Genomic DNA, 7,682 nt, shown 5'->3' with positions numbered 1-7,682 from the left:
TTTTTTTATTTTTTTGCAGAACCGGGGATTGAACTCAGGCCCTTGCACTTGCCAGGGAAGTGCTTATTCCACTGAGCCATCTCCCTGGCCCTATTTTTTAAATTTTAATTCCTCGTTTGACACTTGTAAATCGCTTATGCAAGTAGCTTTATTGCTATTATTTATTACTCTTAGGAAATGAGTACCTTTCAGAGATATCTTTCAAGTATAGTTGGCTTTTGGGTTTTGAATATGTTGCAAGATTCTACTTTTCAACTCATTGGAAATTAGAAGTTGTTGCCTATTTGGCCTTTCCCTTGGTTCTCCGGTACTCACCTATAATATTTTTTATGACACTTAGGCAATCTCAGTCTTAGCAGAAAGAAAAACATGATTATAACTATTACATATCCTTATCTAAAGTAGCAGCATCAGCCATAAAAGTAGCATCAGACATAGCCTGGCAAATGATCAACTGTGGCAACTATTAATTTGCTACCCTTAACCATATCAGGAGATTATATAACAAACTCTAAAACCTGAAAACTGTATACAATAAATATGCCCTTGGTTTAGTGAACTTAGCCTCAGGTTAGAAGATTTATCAGGGATTGGGGGAGAAAAATAGAGAGCTCAAGGAGCAGAATGAGATTAGACCAAAGCTAGAGGACAAAGGAAGATTATGAGAACTTTGGAAAACTGGTGAAGAAGTCAGTAGGGAAAGAGAGCAGGAAGAAATAAAAACCATACTAGAACAACAACAAACTAGAAACCATATTCATACTCATGTAAAAACAAGGACCATCAGGAAAAAAAGGAAAAAAAAAAAGAGAAAAAAAAAATATGTCTGCTTCAAGATAAGTCTCTGCTGTCACTGCTAGGCCGTGGGGACAGAAAGCGCCTAGATTCCTGTTGACTGATCCAGCAAGCCAGCCATAGATTTATGCTTGGTGGTAGATAATCCCACCAGCCTGCACCTTTAGTTCCACTGAAGTTCAAGCTGGTTTCTGGCTGTGAGACTGGAACAGGTTCTTCAGCCTATGACACTTTCATGGGCCTCCTGCCTGCTTGAAGTTGGCTCCCTCCTGGCTTGAACTTGGCTCCTTGACCTGCAAACTTCAACTCAGTTTTGCTGCATCCTGACACTGAAAGTTAATTAATGGAGCCACCTCAGAGTTGCAACTAAATGGAGAGAGAAACCAGAGAGCACCTAAATAAAGCCAACTACCCTGAGTTCCGAGCTCTGGTGGGCCCCTCTCTTGGAGGATGTCTAACAGCCAATCACCTCTGCTGGATGACATCTGAACCTGAATAACTCATCAACCACCACAAGCCACTCTGTCCCCAGCTCCACTCTACTAGTATGTTTCCCTTTGTATGCCTCTGGGATAGCTAGTAATCACCATTGTGTGCACAGGTTCAAGGCACCCCTCCAACACAGTGAATCAGTGCTCAGGGAGAAAGCACCGATTGCCACCTTCTGCACTGAAGTTAGTTGCTTTGATGTTGCTGTGTGCTTCAGTTTGCTTCAGGTCCTTGCTTCCTACCTTCTTTACTTCCTCACGCTGCTATATTCCAGTGGCTGACCACCAGAATCCCTGTACCTCAGTTTTAAGGTCACTGAGTGATGCAAAGCCCTGCATAGTTTGTTGTTGTTGTTGTTGTTGCTTTGCTTTGTTTTGTTTAGTCTTTTTGAGATAGGGTCTCTCATGCAGTTCAGACTGGCCTTGAGTTCACTTTTTAGTCCAGGCTGGTTTCGAACTCACAATAGTCTTCCTGCCTCAGTCTCCTCAGTGCAGGAATTATAGGCGTGTACCACCACACGTGGCCATGGCATGGATTTTGAAAAAACAATACAGAATCGTGAAAAGCATCACAATGATGACTGCTTGCTAAAGTAATCACCTGTGAAGAGTTGAGTGGAAGAAGTTATGCCAGTTAGAATGCAAACACACTAATAATTCACTCAAGGAGAAATGTTTGATGTACCAGGATAGTATTTGTACAGGTGGTGGAAAATATATGGTATAAATACTGAAGTCTGGCCTTCACGTGCACCTCAAGATAGTAACTTAATGGACAAATTTCTTTTTCTTTTCTTTCTTTTTTTTACAATACATATTTTAGGGAAGGGTCTACAGGGTGTTCAGGGTCTCACCACTAGATTGGACTCCTAGTGATCCGCCTTTTTACAGCCTCCCAAGAGCTGGGATTACAGGCATGAGCCACCACACCCAGTCTCAAAGGCAGTCTGTGTGCCCTGGGGGCGGGACTAGCATGGCAGGCCCAGGAATCGAACCCCTGGTCCCTGCGCCTGCTTGCAGGTGCTTTAATCTGCTGCACTATTTGGCCGGCCCCTCTTTTTCTTTTTCTTTTTGTCTTTTTGAGACAGGGTCTTTTCATGCAGTCTAGGCTGGCCTTGTTCCCACTTTGTGACCCAGGATGGTCTCAAACTTGCAATAATTCTCCTGCCTCAGCCTCCCAAGTGTAGGAATTACAGGCATGCACCACCACACCCAGCCATGGACAAATTTCTTAGCCAAAAAATGTTCCTTCCATTTGCTTTTTTTCAACTTTTTTTACTTTAAAGAGAATAAAAAACAATAGACCAGGGCTGGTAAGATGGCTCAGTGGTCTAAAGCACCTACTTAGAACAAGCTTAGCAAAGCACAGGGACTGCGGTTCAATTCCCCAGCACCACATGCCAGCCAGCTTCGCCCCCTGGTGGGCTGAGCTGGCCACACACACATACACACACACACACACACATACACACACACACAAATAAGATAAATTTAAAAAAAAATTAAAAAAAACAATAGACTGATACATAATTTCCAAACAAGATAATAGGAAATTAACAATTGTTTTTATATTGCATATTATTATCTTCAAAATAGTTGCTCATAGACTGGGCATGGTGATGCACGCCTGCAATCCCAGCACTCGGGAGGCTGCAAACAGGAGGATCACTAGAGTCTGATCTGTGTAGCAAGACCTTGAAGACCTGGTACTAAAATATATTTTTAAAAAATAGTTGCTCAGATTACTAGATGTAATGTAAAATTGATCAAACAATATAAACACATGTTCCTTTCAATGAACTAATAGAAATTAGTAGCACAAGTATCTTAGCTACCTGTGAACGCATGTTTCCCTTCCTTCTTTAGTCCTTTTGCCCATCCCTGTTGTTCTTTCGTTTTGAGCAGTTCCTTTCCCTTTCACAGTATCTATTGTACCTTTTGAGTTTATTTACTCTTCCAGTTTCTTTTTTTTTTAATTTTATTTGTGTGTGTGTGTGTGTGTGTGTGTGGCCAGCTCAGCCCACCAGGGGGTGGGGCTGGCTGGCATGTGGTGCTGGGGGATTGAACCGCAGTCCCTGTGCTTTGCTAAGCTTGTTCTAAGTAGGTGCTTTAGACCACTGAGCCATCTCACCAGCCCCTCAGTTTCTTACATTAGGGAGACAATATACTGTTTACACATATAAGTACGATTTATTTCACTTGTGAGTATGGTCTCTAGTTGCATCCATTTACCTATAAAAGCCTAAAGTTTTTCTTTCCTTATATCTGAGTAGTACCGCATCATATAAAAGTATCACATCTTTTTTATCCGTTCTTCAGTTGATGGGCATTTGGGTTGCTTCCAAGATTTAGCTACAATAAATTGTGCTGTTATAAACATGGGTACACATAATGCTGTGGTATGTGTTTACAATCCTTCTGAGAAAATACTCAAAAGGGAACTAGCTGGGTCAAATGGGATTGCTAATCCTAGTTTTCTAAGGAATCTCCACCCTGATTTACACAGTGGTTTCACTAGTCTACACTCCCACCAACAGTGGAAAAGCCACAAAGCCCTGTCAGCATTTGTTATTGGTTAATTTTCTGATGCTAGCCATTCTTTCTGGGGTGAGATGGAATCTCAGTGTTGTTTTAATTTGTATTTCTTGAATGATCAGTGATATTGAACACTTTCTCATATATTTATTTGCCATTTGTATGTCTTCAGATGAGAAGAGAGTATTCATGTCAGATGCTCATTTTTGGTCTGGTTCTTTGAAGTTTTGGGGTCTGCTATTTTAAAATCCTTTAAATGTTCTCAATAGAACTGCTTTGTTTAAAAGATAGCTAAGATTTTTTCCCAAATTGTGGGTTGTCTTTTCACTCTGTTGGTGCTTTCTTTTGATGTGCAAAAACTTTTTAATATGCTGAGATTACAGTTGTTGTACTTTGAAGTACTTAATGTGCAGTTTGGGTTTTGTTGATGAACTCTCTGATCACCCCTGTGTTCAAGGTTTCTACCTATGTTCTCTTCCAGTAGATTTAGATTTTTTAGTATTTAGATCTTCAATCCATTTTGACTTTAATGTATGGTAATAGACCTGGGTCTAGCTGTAGCCTTTGGCATATGGAAAGCCAGTTCTTCCAGTACCATTTATTAAAGAAGCTATCTTTCTTCCAGTAAACATGTTTGGCCCCTTTGTCAAAGATAAAGTGGCTGAGTGTTTGTAGTTGTGTCTGCATTTTGTAATCTATTCCATTGATCCTTGGGTCTGTTTTTTGCCAGTATCAGGCTGATTATCACAGTAGATCTGTCATACATTTTCAAGTCAGGGATTGTTATGCTTTCTGCTTTGCCTTTGTTGCCCAGGATTGCCTTTGCTAATGCAGGCCTCTTCTGGTTTCAGAGGAATTTTAGGAATGTTTTTCTCCAGATCTGTGAAGTATGCTAATGCTATTTTCATCAGGATTGATTAAATCCGTATCACAGTTTTGGGAGAATGGCCACTCTCACAATACTGATTCTTCATATCCATGAGCAAGGAATATCTTCCCATTTTCTGAAATCATCATTGATCACTTTTTTCAGAGTAGTGTAATTTTCATGGGAGCCTGCCCTGTAGCTCAGTTCTTTGAGTGGCTGCTTCAACAAAGCAGTCAGGCTCAGGTTGCTGTGGTTCGATCCCCATAACTCAAGCCAGCCAAACCTGCCCTGAAGGCATTCGGAACAGAGTAGTGTAATTTTCAACATAAAGATCTTTTACTTCCTTTGATAGACTGACTCCTAAGAATTCTTTTTTTTTTTTTTTTTAAGGCTATTTTTAAGGTGTGGTTTCCCTAATTTCTCTCTTATTAAGTTTGTTGTTAATGTACAGGAATGCTATTGATTTTTGAGTGTTGACTTTGTATCCAACTACATGATTGAATTTGGTTATTAAACTTAGAAGTCTTTTGGTGAAGTTTTTGGGGTCTTCTAGGTAGATTATCATGACATCTGTGAATAATGATAATTTCAACTTCTTTTTCCATCATTATTCCTTTTATTTCTCTTTTCTCTCTTGTCTAATTGCTCTGGCTGGTGTTTCCAGGAAAATATTGAAAATGAGTAATGATAGTAGACATCCTTGTCTTGTTCCTGATTTTATAGTGAAAGCTTTCAGTTTTTGTCATTTCAAATGATGTTGACTATTAGTTTGTCACAGATGGCTTTTAACAGGCTGAGGCAAAGACCATCTATTCTAATTTTTTATTTTATTTATTTTTTGCAGTAAGGCTTTTAATTCCCATGGGCCATGTTGACCTGGGTTCCAAGGCCTGGTGAGGTGGCACACTACCAAGAGGTGCAGAAGCAAAGAGCTGGGCAGCCCCTCAGAAGCAGCCCTGGGCAGGTAGAGTCCTGTCTTGACTGCTGGGCTCTGGCCTCATTAGCCATCATCTGCCCAGGTGACCTCATGGTCAGGGTACTTAGCTTTGATCTTCTCAGTTGAAACAGAGTGCTGGGCATGATGGCACCCCATGGAGTAGTCCCAGGCACTTCCCATGCTGGTTGCCTGTACTATAGTGTAGGAATATAGGCCAGGCAATGGGTTCCTCTGCACTGAGGTTCCTGAGATCGTGGAGAAGTGATTGGCAGGGTTTCTTCCTTCCCAAAGACTCACCAAGGCTCCCTTGATAGTGGAGAGGTGATAGGCAGGGTCTCCCCTTTACTTTTTGTTGCATGTAGTTGTTTGCCTTTATTAAAATCTAGTATAAAAGGGTTATTTTAAATATCTATAGCCAAATGTGGTGGTACCTGCTGTAATGTCAGCACTTCAGAGGCTGAGGCAAGTGGATCTTCATGAGTTCAAGGCCAGCCTGAACTAGAGTGAGACCCTGTCTAAAAAGAAAAATTACAAAAATCCTATATAATTATATATAGAGAGGAACCTACCCCATGAAGTTCATAGTGCTCTGAGAATTTAGTGCCTGGAATTGAACTGCTATGAGATATTTTTGACATTGAAACAGAGACCAAGCTACAGCCTTCATTTGCCGTGGGGGCCTAGAAATCTTACTGGGGAAACTGGAAAATAAACCCACAGATGAGGCTGATGAAGAGCTAGTGTTATACAAAGTGAACAGAATGCTTGTTTTGGAGCCTAGTTCCATCAACTATTAGCTATATGGTTTGCTGCAACTTACTTGCTTTAGTTTATTCATTAGTCAGGTGTTTGTTACTAAAAGGGCCTCTCTCAAAGGTTGACAAACATTTATAAAGTGCTGTTATCAGAGTCTGTATATAGCAAACCTTAATACAAAAATAGATCCAAAGTTCCCTAAAGGGACAAAACTAGAAGGGAAATGAACCTTTCCATGGTGCGCTTCAGTGAAAGTTCCAAGAAGAATCATGCTGTTGGTTGATCTCAACAAGTGTAGGTAGGGGCTTTGTTCCAATATTCTCTCACCTAAACTAACAACCCTGACCCTCTTGTTTGTAATAAAAAAGACTTTTTTTTTTTTTTTTTTTTTTTTTTTTTTGGCAGAACTAGGGATTGAACTCAGGCCCTTGCGCTACGCCAGGAAAGCACTTATTCTACTAAGCCATTTCCCCAGCCCCTAAAAAAGACTGTTACCGAGTCTTCTGTGCAAAACTCCAGTGAGATTGCTGGTAGCCATATTGAAAAGAGCTTTCCATTTGTCCAGAAAAAAACAGCCCCGGGATCCGGGGAGATGGCTCAGTGGAATAAGTGCTTCCCTGGCAAGTGCAGGTGCCTGAGTTCAATACCCGGTTCCGCAAAAAAAAAAAAAGCACCGGAGGTGAGTGACACAGGTAGGTCAGCAGAGGGTGACAGAATATTGTATCCATTATTTGGGCAAGGAAGTTGGCATGACTGAGGCACTAAATAGTCCAATGGCAGCAGGAAGTCTTCCAAAAGTTGCTCTGCAGCTCTTGAGAAGAGCACCCATGGTCAGCAGCAGGAGGACAATACATGGGATACTGAGCTATAGTTGACATTTGACACTTTTACACGTGGCCTATGGTGGATTGCCAACTGGTGGTCAACTTGTTACCCCCAGCTGAACTGAACTACCCTGGTGCTGGCTGTGGGAGGCCACCAGAGGATTGTTGCCCGCAGCATAAGAGACAGAGCTAGAAAAGAGAAACTGGGAGCTGTTTAAAAGGTGTTAGGGAAGTTGTGGGGGAGCTGTTGGTGTCCTGGAGGAGATGGTCCCATTGGCTTTCCTGATGAACTTGACTGTTTTCATCATCAAAGGAGCTTGGGACCCATTTGTCAATGGGAATGGCTATGGCTCACTTTGGGGGACGCTGGTCCTCACCTTGAGCATTGCTTCCTGGCCCTGGAGGGAAAGATGGTGTGCAAGCTTCCCAGAGAAGCTTGTCCTGTTGGCACACCTGATGGGAACTTGGCCTTCTTCACG

Source organism: Octodon degus, unplaced genomic scaffold (assembly GCF_000260255.1).
Source record: "Octodon degus isolate 3935 unplaced genomic scaffold, OctDeg1.0 scaffold00140, whole genome shotgun sequence".
In the NCBI taxonomy this organism is placed as follows: Eukaryota; Metazoa; Chordata; class Mammalia; order Rodentia; family Octodontidae; genus Octodon; species Octodon degus.
This window is presented reverse-complemented; position numbering follows the sequence as displayed.